The following is a 12,439-nucleotide window of genomic DNA, read 5'->3' on the forward strand; positions in this document are numbered from 1 at the left end:
ATTGCTTATTTGAATCCTATGAGTAGACAATCATTAAGTATCGTACCCAGGGGTGTGCTACTGCCAGGACGGGGAGGGGGAAAACAGTGGGGTAGCGAAAATGGAGCTTCACCCCAGAACACCCAATTTGCACTGAAAGATGTTGAAAGAAAATGCAGGGTGTTCTGCATAAGCCACACCCACAATGTGGTAGTAAAAATTTTGGTAGCCCTTCATTGGTTGTATCTCATCTTTCTTGACAAATCTATATTTTCTTTTATGTACACTGAGAGCATATGCACCAAAGACAAATTATTTGTGTGTCCAATCACACTTGACCATTCTATTCTATTCTATTCTATTCTATTCTATAGAGCAGAATGGAGATTGGAAGATACCTGGCCCTAATCCAGCATTTTAATTACTTTGTCATATATACAGTAGTATTCAAAGCTATCTGTCTTTAAAATGGCAGATGTGACTAGATAATCAAACCCATGCCCCCTTTTCACATACACACATTGCACACATGTAAAAAATAATAGGGCTTAGATCATCAAGACACACTCATTTTGAAGCCAGTTAACCTTGCTGACCACACATTTTTATATCGTAAGTGCTTGGGCCATCCAAACTTCTAAAATATGTCTGGCTCCTTTAATAAATACCAGAGAGATGCCACACTCATAAAAGTTCCATAGCAGGCATAGTCTCAATAAAGGTTGGATTGCTATATTGGCAGCAGATTGAATAGGGCTCACTAAGAGCAACACAAGCTCTCCTTTTACGGTGTAATGAAAGGGAGGGCCATTTAGTCTCCCAAACTGTCAGGGTGAGGGCCAAAACAACAGAGAGGCTGCTGTGTACACTATATAAAAGCACATGATTGAAGCAGAATGATTGCATATCAAAATCCTTTTCTGTAAGCACCCATTGGCTGGGTTCACACACAACACACACGGTCATTGAAAAGCTCAGTTGATGAGTAGAGTTTGTCTTGGTGACAAATTCCAGCTTCAGGAAATCCAGAATGGAAGCTATTTGGGTTTGGATGAGACCATATATTGTGAAGCTTTCTTTAACAGCTGCGCATAATGGGGGGAAAACTGGTGGTGAATGAGTTTTTTAGGTTTAAAATGCCCAGAATACTTCATGGGGCTATTGTAAGCTGATAGAGTAGCTGCTGCAGTGCCCTATACATCACCATGAACTGTATAAGAAGAGACAGAGGAAATTATCCAATTCTTTAAAAATAAAAATGAGGAAAGCTAAATCTAATCAATGTGAACTTCGTGAAACAGAAAGTATTTCTTTCCCAGCAAGATTTATCTCTTTTTATATAACCAACAGCCTGCCAGCCATTTGATTATAATTCCCTCTTGCTCTCTTTACTACTAGAGAAGTAATCCTGAAATTGTGTTCTCCAAGAAATCCTTTTTTTAAAAAAAAATTTGAACATCTCAATTGGGTGTCTTAAGAAAGAATTACCTTGGAAATTTTTAAACTGTCAAGTCAAACTTTTTATTGTAGCTAAAATAAGCAGAATTTCAGTGGCGTCTTTTGCTGCCAAAGAAATTAAACAGATTGCCTGAGAGATAGGGGTTGGGTTGATATTTTGCATTAAGCCACCTAGATTTCAACCATGATTTGTTGAACAAGGTAAAACTAGCTGGGCCGGATGCAACATTATGTGGAATGGTGTGAAAACACAGCAGGGGTTGCATTTTCAGGTCACATTTAACCCAAATTGGGCAATGTTTTGGTGGTTGGTAGGCATGCTAAATTGAGGACAACGGAGAAATGAAGTGAGGAAACAGATGATGCTAATAGGCCAGGCCAGGCCCATACATGAAGGAACATGTGATTTTTCCTGGTTTGGGTGAAAAAAATGGGGTGGTATTTCTTTTTCTCTGTGATAAGGCTGCAGCTTTTGTCAATTAGAAGTGTGAAAACCAAAACATGGTGATTTTTAACAACTGTGGCAAAAAGCGATGTTGTGAGTCACACAGAATTTTATTTAAAATTGACAAATAGAATTTGCATGCCATCCTGGGGTTTCACAGCAACATATAACCTATACCAGCCTTAACGCTGCTTTAGTGGCAAAACACCTGCTAACCTCTCACAAGTGCTGCTTCCAATGAGCCCAACCATGGCCTAATTCCCCACACGTAGGGTAACATGTATCTATGGCTCCCTCCTGCTCAAGGAAAAGGCAGATCAAAGGTGTAACTTGTTTTATTTGTTTACAGTGTCAGAGTCCTTTTTTTCTTTTTTCCTTTTTTCCCCCTTTTTGGTGGATGAAGTCAGAATCTGATGTTTGTACATCATGCTAAATTTGGCTTGCTAAGCCTAGCTTGTTCCTGACCACATTTACAGCTATGTTTGCAACAGTATTTTTTTTTCCTTGTCGATTACTTCCCCTTGAAACTTAACACTTCTCTGCTTTTAACCCAGGCTGCTACTTACACACTAGACAGAAACAAGGACACTGTATTGCCTAAAGGTGTATATTTACTGTTGTTAGCCGCCCCGAGTCTGCGGAGAGGGGCAGCATACAAATCCAATAAATAAAATAATAATAAATAAAAATTCTCATCTGCACATAAATGTAACAGTATGAACTGGTAAATAACTAACAGAACTTAAAGACATTTTGCATATAACACCGAGTGGCAGATGAAAGCTTTATAACCAGAGACCAAGAGGAATCTGCAGAAGAAAAGTAGACACCTTAAGTTGTGTTGTTCCCATGCTGTTTTCCAAGCAATGTTGTGAAAGTGGTTTGTTCAGAATGTTTTTTCCACTTTCCAATCTAGCCAAGATTGTGGTATAATGGTTATTATGGCACCTGGCTAGAAACTGATAGACTGAATTTTGGTCCTGCCTTAGGCCAGTCAGTCTCTCTCAGTCCTGGCATGAAGATAATGGCAACTCACATTTATAATCTTGCCAAATAAAGTGCAGGAACATGTCCAGGCAGGCACCAGAAGTCAAAACTGGCTCAAAGACAGGGGGGGGAAAGGTTTAGCCAATAGCCCAGGAGTTCTAGGCAATGGCCATTCAAATGCTAACCAGAAATAACCTTGCTTAGCTTCGGCACCCCTATAAGAATGATTGAAACGACAGGGTTATTTTGCCTGGTATGGGAAGTCTTTAATTGCAAAAAAGAGGAAAAAGCTTTGATCTAATTGGGCCAAAAGTTCATTTATGAGTCAAAAGTTTAGCAAAGTTTCTAACTTTTCACCAATTACTAAAAGCATGACTTAAAACGATATAAAACTGCAAGGGTTTTCATTTCATAGGTGAGAGAAATAACCTACTTGCAATATGTGTGTTTTTCATTTATAAAGCATAGAACACAGCTGGAAAAGACCTCAGAGGTTTTTTAGCAAGACAGGAACACTAGTATTAGCACTAGCACTTAGACTTAAAGTATACTATTAGGAGAATCCTAAATGTTATTATAAGAAAACGGACATCTACAACACTCTAAATTTCAATCCCTTTTCTTGGCAAGGTTTTTTGGAAGTGGTCTCTTTCCTACGGCTGAGAGAGGAGGACTGGCCCAGTGTCACCAAGCAGACGTGGGACCAGAACTGAACCTTAACAACAACATCAATTGGATAATGCCTGCCTCCCCAACATTCATTCAGAAGTAAATCCAGTTACCTTATATCCATGATGGCAAACCTGTGGCATGCGTGCCACAGGTGGCACATGAACTGTTGCCTTATTCGTCTGGCTCCACTCATGCCATCCCTTCCTCTCCCAGGCAGTGTTCCCTCTAATTTTTTTGGGGGGTGGGCGGAAAAGTATAGTGTCTGAGCGGCAGTCCCTTCGGGACTGGGCGGCACAGAAATAATAAATAAACAAACAAACAAACAAACAAATAAATAAAAAACCCACCCTGTTTTGCCTCAGAGAATTTCAAAATAAAATACTGTACTGTGTGTCTATAACAGTGAGCTCATAATAGGGCAACTCTATCAATATCAAAATGCCACTTAAATAGTTGAGCTAGTTTCAAACTAGATTTTGATTTTCTTTCTCTCTTCCTGACTCCCATTCTTTTTCTTTCTCTTTTCCTTCCTCTCTTTTTTCTATCTGTTTCTCTCTCTTCCCCTCTTCCTCTCTCTCTCCTTCCCTCTCACTCTTTCCCTCTCGGCTTCTAGGCAGGTTTGGAAAACTCTGAGTTGATGATGATTTTTAAGTGAGCGATTGCTCACTGCTCAGCTTAGAGGGAACTATGCTCCCAGGAGTCTCCCATGTGCTCTGTTTTGGATGGCAGGTAAGCACAGGGCTCACACGGAGGGTGTTTCTGGCCTCTAGAGGGCCCCTGGGAGATGCAGGGGAGGGGGTTTTCACCCTCCCCAGGCTCTAAAAAAGCCTCTGGAGCCTGGGGAGGGCGAAAAGCTGTCCTACCAAGCTCACCAGAGAAACAGGCAGTTTCTAGCCTCTGGAAGCTTCAGGGAGGCCTGCTCGGCCCAAAATGGGGAAACGCAGTGGGTGGGTGGGTGCCACACACGCTTGCACAGGGGCACATGGTGCATGGGGGGCATTGAATTATGGGTCTGGGCATGTGCATGCGTGTTAGCCTGCACACACTTTCAACCCCTGAGGGAAAAAAGGTTTGCCGTCCCTGTTCTATATCCTTGAGGAAAGATTGTATGCGAAATATAAAGCTCCCAATTCCCAATCCAGGTTGTAAAGAATGTAGTGGTTCAGAATTACAGCTGGTGGCAGAATGGGAAAGACTGACTTGAAACTAATGGAAACAAATCAGAGAAAGAAGCAACCTGGAATTAAGGACAAACTTCCCAACATTGAGAGCAATTAGCCAGTGGAGCGGCTTGCCTCCAGATGTTGTGGGTGCTCCATCATTGGAGGTTTTTAAGAAACATAGAAACATAGAAGAGACTGGACAGCCAATCGTCTGAAATGGTAGGGACTCCTGCTTGAGCAGGGGGCTGGGCTAGAAGATCTCCAAGGTCCCTTCCAGTTCTATTCTGATTGACTGACTGGAGTAACTTTGTTCTGGTATAAGCTCAACTTTTCCCAGTCAGATAACTCAGCACAATAAGGTATCACAGATCATTTTATTACAGGCATTCTCACAGTAACTCACAGTTATGATGCGATTCTTCTGCAGTATAATCTTTCCCATTGTGCAGGTAAAAAGAGGTTGAATTGACCCCAGCTCTGGGTGTAGCATCTACATGCTGGCTGGCTTAGTGAGTGAACACAAAAGACCTGCTGGAATGTTCTCTCCAATTACCCCTCATCCCAAGTCAGAGCCAATAGGAATACACAAATGTGGTCACATGTAAAACTACATTACCCAGAGTGCAATTTTACTACATTTCCCCTAATGCAATATCTTAAAGAAACATGCCTAAATACAGTCCAACTATCTCTGTCTCTGGGGACAGCACAAATTTGGTTAATTGTCCGTATTGGGTGGCGACCAGGGCGGATTGCCATTACCGTTGCTACCAGTGCGCTCCATGCACAGCTTCTCTTCTCTTGTGTGTGTCCATGTGCTTCCCAGCATGTTTTTGCTTCTACACATGTGCAGGAAGCAGAAATGCGCTGAAATCTCAAAAGGGGATGCACAGATGTGCGAGATTTTGGCAAGCACAGAAGCAAAGAATTGCCAAAATCTCCCATGCGTGTTCCGAGATTTTGCTTCTGCACATGAACACGAAGCGAAAACACACTGGTATGTGCATGCACACATGCATGAGAACTGAAGCTGTGCACACAGTGCACCATGCACTTTTGGTGCGCCAACCTCTACCACAGTGTTTCCCAACCTTGGCAACTTGAAGATATCTGGACTTCAACTCCCAGACTTCGCCAGCCAGCATTTGCTGTCTGTGGAATTCTGGGAGTTGAAGTCCAAATATCTTCAAGTTGCCAGGTTGGGAAACACTGCTCTACCGTACCAGTAGCAACCCACTACTGGTGGCAAGTATCTGTATGCCGAATGCGGCGCATGAGAAGCATGGTAGCAACCAAGAAAGTTGCCCTTTGAGCATAATTTTTCACAGATCTACTTAAGGATGAACCCAGTTGAAGCGATTCCCTTTTATCCCAATAGTCCCAAAGGTGGTGCTTTTTTCATGAGGCAACTGGGCTTTCTGTGGGTTTTTTTTCTTTCACTTCCCATCCAAGAAGCTACTTCAGCTCTTACCGGATGGTAGAAAGAAGAGGTGAGGAAGCTTCTGGGATGAGAGGCGAAAGGTCTTCAAAGAAAAACCAAGAAAAGTCCAGTTGCCTCTTGAAGAAAAGAAAAGCCCCTTTGGGACAACCCTGACCTGGATGACTTTCTCCAGAATTACAGCTGGTGACAGATTGGGAAAGACTGACTTGAAACTAATCAGAGGCAAGTACAAGTGCACTGGAGTGCCTTCTGTCCCCTGTCCTATTGCTCTCCTATATCTCCTATACCTTTCTTCTATTCCTATATCTCTTCTTCTATTCTTTCATTGATATGTTCTATTCCTATATCTTCTTTCTTACATATATTTTACTATGAGTATATCCTCTATAACCTTCATTATGTATTTTACTATGTGTATATCCACTAAAATCCTCATTGTGTATTGGCCAAAATAAATAAATAAAATAAATAAATAAATAGAAGCAACCTGGAATTAAGGAGAAACTTCCTCACAGTGAGAACAGGGCCGGAGATGCCACCCCGACGCCCCCGCTTTCGAGAAAAGGAAGTGACTCCCCCACGCCCGCCTCGGGTCCTCCACCTGCCTCATTCGAGCCAGGGGTGCCCCGCCCTCTTTGCCTCCGCCTATGGGGACGAGACTCCACCCCTCGTTAGTTTCCCAGGTAGAGCGTTGGAGTCTTCCTGTTTCAGTGGCCGCTGTGCGGTCGGGCTTTTTTTTCTCTCCCTTTGCTGCGGGCGGGAGATAAGCAAAGGAAGGGTGAGGCGGGCGCTCCTGAGTTTGGCCCGGACGACTGCTGCGACCTCGTGCGTCGGTCTCCGTGGGTTCCTTCTCCTCCCGCTCGGGCGCTTCCTTATTTGACAAGTTCAGCGCGACCGGGTTGGTTTGATCCGTTCGCGTTCACGCCCCCTCCGACCGGCGACACGCTTTACAACCGGGGCTGCTGCTGTTGTTGCTGCGAGCTGTGGATCTTGGAGCGGGCAAAAGCCCGGGAGTGGATCGAAGAGAGAGGAGAAGCGGCTGAGCCACCACGACTTCGGTCTCCGGACCGTCGGCGTGAAGCGCGCCGGCAAAAAAGGGAAATTCACTTCTCCCGAGCGCTGGAAAGTGTCGGTAAGTCTCCGGTTTGATTTTTTTTTTTGCCTTCTTCCTGCCGACGGCGCTGGGTTATTCGCGTGCTTTTCTCCCGCTCACTTTCGCGAGACTCCGCTTTACTTGCCTTTTCGTTTGTTCCCGACCCGCACGCAAGCCTGTTATCCTCTCGCCGCGTTAAACTACAACGCCCATCATCCTCATCCAGACTGTGGGCCAAGGCTGCTCTGCGCCCCAAAGCCTCCCTTCCCTAACCGCGTTAAACTACAACGCCCATCATCCTCATGTAGTGTAGGGTCAAGGCTGCGCGGCGCCTCAACGCCCCCCTCCCTTCGCCGTGTTAAACTACAACGCCCATCATCCTCATCCAGAGTGTTGAGTCAAGGCTGCTCTGTGCCCCGACACCTCTCTCCCCTCGCGGTGTTAAATTACAAGGCCCATCATCCTCTTCCAGAGTGTGAGCCAAAGCTGCTCTGCGCCCCAAAGCCTCCCTCCCCTAACCGCATTAAACTACAATGCCCATCATCCTCATGCAGAGTGTGGGCCAAGGCTGCTCTGCGCCCCAAATTCTCCCTCCCCTCTTCCTCCCTCATAAGACTTCTGTCCATGAGCATAAATTTCGCCGCCTTTCTGGGAAAACCCGCTATTGCAGATACCGGTAAGACTTACAATATTGCAACATAGGTTTTGGTCGCTTTCCAGTTCCTTGTAAGTTCAGTTTTGTAGTGGTTAGTTTTTTTCTATTCCCCAACCCAGTTTTCCATCCCAGTGAGTCATCTGTAGATTTTGTCCACTGGTGTTTTTGCCCCCCCCCCCCTCCTTTTTCCTAAGTTCTGGTAAGAATGCAGCTTCCTTCAGTTGATGAAAATAGTTTGTAATGAGCTGAAAAATTGCTACAGTATTTACTCACCCTTTAAGTAAAGTTGATTTCAAAGGAGTTTAATTCTGTCAGGGTGCAAAGGACTCCAGATTTCATAGTTTACATATTTGACTGACCTCAAGAGTTCTTGAGGTCCTTTGTTGGTGATTATATTTTCCCCTTCAATATTTCACCTTTTAGTGAAGCTGTAGGTGAATTAAATGTGTGGAACTATGAGTGTCTTCAGGATGAGACCCATCAAAATATGCATGGTGATTGTGGTATCAGACTAATTTGGGTCTGCATTTAGCAAACTTGGGTAGCATTTATCCAGCTGTTTTAGATACAGCAAGCCAACACATTTAATTTTTGGAGGTTGCTACAAGTGAAAAAAATGCTGTAGTAAAGTACTTTAGGTTGTCTGCCAGTATTTTTCAAGCGAATGCATGGAACAAAGTCTTCACTGTATAGAGGGGACAGTGATGTAATATTCTAGGCTGCCATCCCATTGTTAAAGTGCCTATTATGTACTTCATATAGCTGTTATCTAACATTTTGTGCTTTTAAATTTTATTTACATTACAGTTCCAACTGCCCTATCTTTCACAGGAAAATAATGCAATTTTTTTTTACTAAAACTATTTAGTAAAAACATTACTAAAACTAAAAACCTCAGCTCAGAAGAAAATGCAACCTTAAATACAGGGGACATCTAGAATAATTTGTATAACACCATATAACAAAAGATCACCAACCATAATTGCTGGGCAAAAATATACAATCCACTTTGTGAATTCATAATGTAGTCTGTTTGGTCACTGCATGTTGTGTTAAAATGCAGTGCTAATTTGTTACCCTTGATTTATAGTGTGTTGTACAAACATAGCTTTAGAGCTAGGGAAATATGATATAGGCCCTGATAAGCAAAAGGTTATACTGTATACTGTAAATCGTACAATGTGAATTGAAACCACTTATTTTTTCCTGCTTAAAACACTGAAACTCAAGGCTGATTAAATTATCTGTGGCTTATTCAGGGCTAAAAATACCTGCAAACTGATTCAAGGAGATCTATATCTAAAGTAAGTTTGTAATTTATTCATGATTTTAGTTAACAGGATTCTTGTTGTTGAGGAAATGCTGGCTCTCTCATTACAGGTGCAGTTATTTGGTGGCCAATTGCAAATGTACTTGTTGGTACAAGCAAAGGGCCACATTTCCCCCCAGTCATATCCATTTTGAGAATGTCTCCAACAGCACCTGCTTCACATGTTAAGCTGCATGCTAGTTTATCGTGATTTTCTGAATGGCGTCAATGTTTTCTGCTGATTTAAGGGGCTGAGTTCAATTCAAGGAAACGAGGCGTTATTATTGCACCCTAGAGGAGATTGAACTATAAATATAAAATGGATATATAGGGCTATAACAAGAAAGGACTATATTGCCAAAATGGCGGAATTCCTCTCTTCCAGTGGAAACTGGTGTTGGAAAAATACCAAAATTAACTAATTAAAAAGAGAAAATATGGATTCAGGCAGTTCAAACTTTGGGAGGAGAATGGGGGGGCAGGGGAGAGAATGAACCTGTTCTGTGAGAGGTTCATAGCCCAAAGGAAGATTTTATTTTATAATGGCCTATGAGCATCACTAGACAGAGAAATTTTCTGTGGTAAGCCGCCCTGAGTCTACGGAGAAGGGCGGCCTAGAAATCCAAATAATAAATAAATAATAAAATGATAATAAATTATGAACTCGCTTTATACAAAATTCACAAGGTCATTATGAACTTGCCTCTTTGGGTATGAAATGGGACATATTTATGGGATGGGCGTATAGATGTTCTTTTATGTCACACCACTTGGAATCCCACATCACACTTCCATCAGTGAGACTTTTAACATTAGAATAACAAAATTGTCTGGTTAGTATAAGCCGCCTTCCCCCTTTTTTCCCCTTTAAATGGGTTAGCCACGGAGAAGCCTTACAGTACTAGGAAATGAACTCCTGGAATAGAAGAAAGAGAAAAGAAAGCTGTGGAGCTAAAATAGCAACAGCTTTTTTTCTTTATGCCCATCACCCAGTTAAACATCTAATTCTTGTAGCTGACAAAATACTAAGGGTTTTTTTGTCTAATGCGTGTGTGTGTGTGTGTGTGTGTGTGTGTGTTATAACCCTTAAGGTGTGGCTGTGGTATTATTTTTCCCTTTTATATTTTTAATTACCCTTTTTGGGGCTGTACACTTTAATATTGCTTATATACCTGTGACTGGGGCAGAAGAACCCCAAAGTTCCTGAACTTCCTCTCGGAACCTTCCAATACATCTGTAAGCCTGCAAACGCCTTTAGGAGTTGAACTCCCATGCTATCTGCATGCCGAAAGCTGGGAAGGGAGGGGCTGCAATCTGTTCAAGTTTGAAGAAACCAACATTTTGAAATTTTCAAACCTTTCAAACAGACAGTAAGTTATCCCATTCTCTTCTTAACCAACTTCAATGACTTTTTTTAAAAAAATCAACTTAAACACTGAATGAGGAGGTTATCAGGTTACCTGCCTCTCTTCTCCCACCTTGCTTGTATCAAGTTTCCGCCACTGAGCAGCAGCCGAAGGAAGAAAGTCTGGTTTACAATTTCATCCTCATTTCCCCCGTCACAAGCATTGCTGGTGCCAGTCTTGTCCTTCGGGGAGCTCTTGAATCAAGTCTGCAACCCGCAAGGCTCCATCAAACTGCAGGCTGCAGGAACGGCTTCAGAGGGTCATTTGTTTTAGACCTGGTAGGCAGCTCTCTGCCGACACCACTAAACCTGGCTTCTTTTACAAGCTGGGAGCCAGCGGATGAGCAGAGAAGCTTTGTCCCTTGTGTTATCGGTGGCATGTCCGCGACCTCCCCCCCCCCTTCCCTAAGCAACTTCGGAGTAACCCAGGAGCAGCTTGTGGATTTTGGCGGACTCCAAGTAACCCATAAGGAGGCTTGTAGAAAAATTGAAGAAGAAACACAAAAAGAACTACAGTGGAACCCCGACATAAGAGCTGCTCTACTTAAGAGCAACTCGAGATAAGAGCTGGGAGGGGAGAGATATTTTTGTTCTACTTACAAGCCCAAATTCGAGATACAAGCGCCAAGGAGCTGTCTCCTGAAGCCAAACGCTAACTTCCGCGTTCGGCTTCAGGAGACAGCTGCGAAGCGGCGCGCGTGTTTTAAAAGGTTGCAGCTGGCCTGGGGGGCTCGGGGGGGGGGTGCTTGCAGCTTTCTTTCTTGCTCTTTTTCTTTCTTTCTTTTACCTTCCCTTCCTCTATTTCTTCTTTTCTTTCTCCTTCCCACCTTCTTCCCTCCCTCCCTTCACTCATTCCTCTCTTACTCTCCCCTTTCATAAGTTTCCTTGCTTCCTTCCTCTGTTCCTGTCCCTTCCCCCTTTCTTTCTTTCTTTCTTTCTTTCTTTCTTGCTCTTTTTCTTTCTCTCTTTTACCTTCCCTTCCTCTATTTCTTCTTTTCTTTCTCCTTCCCACCTTCTTCCCTCCCTCCCTCCCTTCACTCATTCCTCTCTTACTCTCCCCTTTCATAAGTTTCCTTGCTTCCTTCCTCTGTTCCTGTCCCTTCCCTCTTTCCTTCCTTCCTTCCCACCCTCCGTCCATTCATTCACCCATTCCTCTCTTGATCGCTTAAAGCCGGTCCCTGGTGCAAAAAGGGTTGGGGACCTCTGTCCTACAGGATTGGGTGGCAGAGAAGTTGAACATATGTAAATTTAAAAGTTTAAGAAAGTTTACAAGTTAAGTGAAAGAAACTTCATTATTCATTTATATGTACATGTACATTTCTTCATTAAAAACATGTCTTTCTGCATAATTTAGACTAACTTTGTGAGTTTTTTGAGGGCTGGAACCAATTAAAATTATTTACATTAATTCCTATGGGGAAAAGTCGTTCGAGATAAGAGCTGCTCGACTTAAGAGCCCAGGTCCGGAACGAATTAAACTCGTATCTCGAGGTACCACTGTATTTGCTTGTTGCAGAGCCTGTTTGTTTGTTTCCACCACCACCACCACTGGAGGAAACTAGTTCATTATTCTGCAGGCCCTGTTGAAAAGGAAATGTTTCATTGGCAAGCCACAATTATGGGTCCTAACGACAGTTCATATCAAGGTGGTGTCTTCTTTCTGATAATTCACTTCCCTATAGACTATCCTTTCAAGCCACCTAAGTTTGCAGCTGTAATGCGGACTTAATTATCCTGTTTTATCATCCTGTTTTAATTTATACAGTGGTTCTATCTTGGGGGGATGCTTGTGTGTGTGTGTGTGTGTGTGAAGAGTGTCGGGATGGATTGGG

General features: G+C 43.1%; 1 protein-coding gene across 3 annotated transcripts in view; it reads left to right on the forward strand.

The window, feature by feature from the left end:
- Positions 1-6,822: 6,822 nt before the first annotated feature.
- The window catches only part of RHBDF2 (rhomboid 5 homolog 2), a 119,209-nt gene continuing 113,592 nt past the window's right edge, over positions 6,823-12,439 (forward strand). The window contains exon 1 of one of the 3 annotated variants that reach the window (XR_011558072.1): positions 6,823-7,277. The gene's annotated coding sequence lies outside the window, so the exon portion shown is untranslated. Of the gene's footprint in view, positions 7,278-10,505; positions 10,573-12,439 lie in introns of those variants that run through there. The other 2 variants (XM_070739877.1, XM_070739878.1) reach the window with 2 other exon arrangements.

This window comes from Erythrolamprus reginae, chromosome 2 (genome assembly GCF_031021105.1).
Source record: "Erythrolamprus reginae isolate rEryReg1 chromosome 2, rEryReg1.hap1, whole genome shotgun sequence".
Classification (NCBI taxonomy): Eukaryota; Metazoa; Chordata; class Lepidosauria; order Squamata; family Dipsadidae; genus Erythrolamprus; species Erythrolamprus reginae.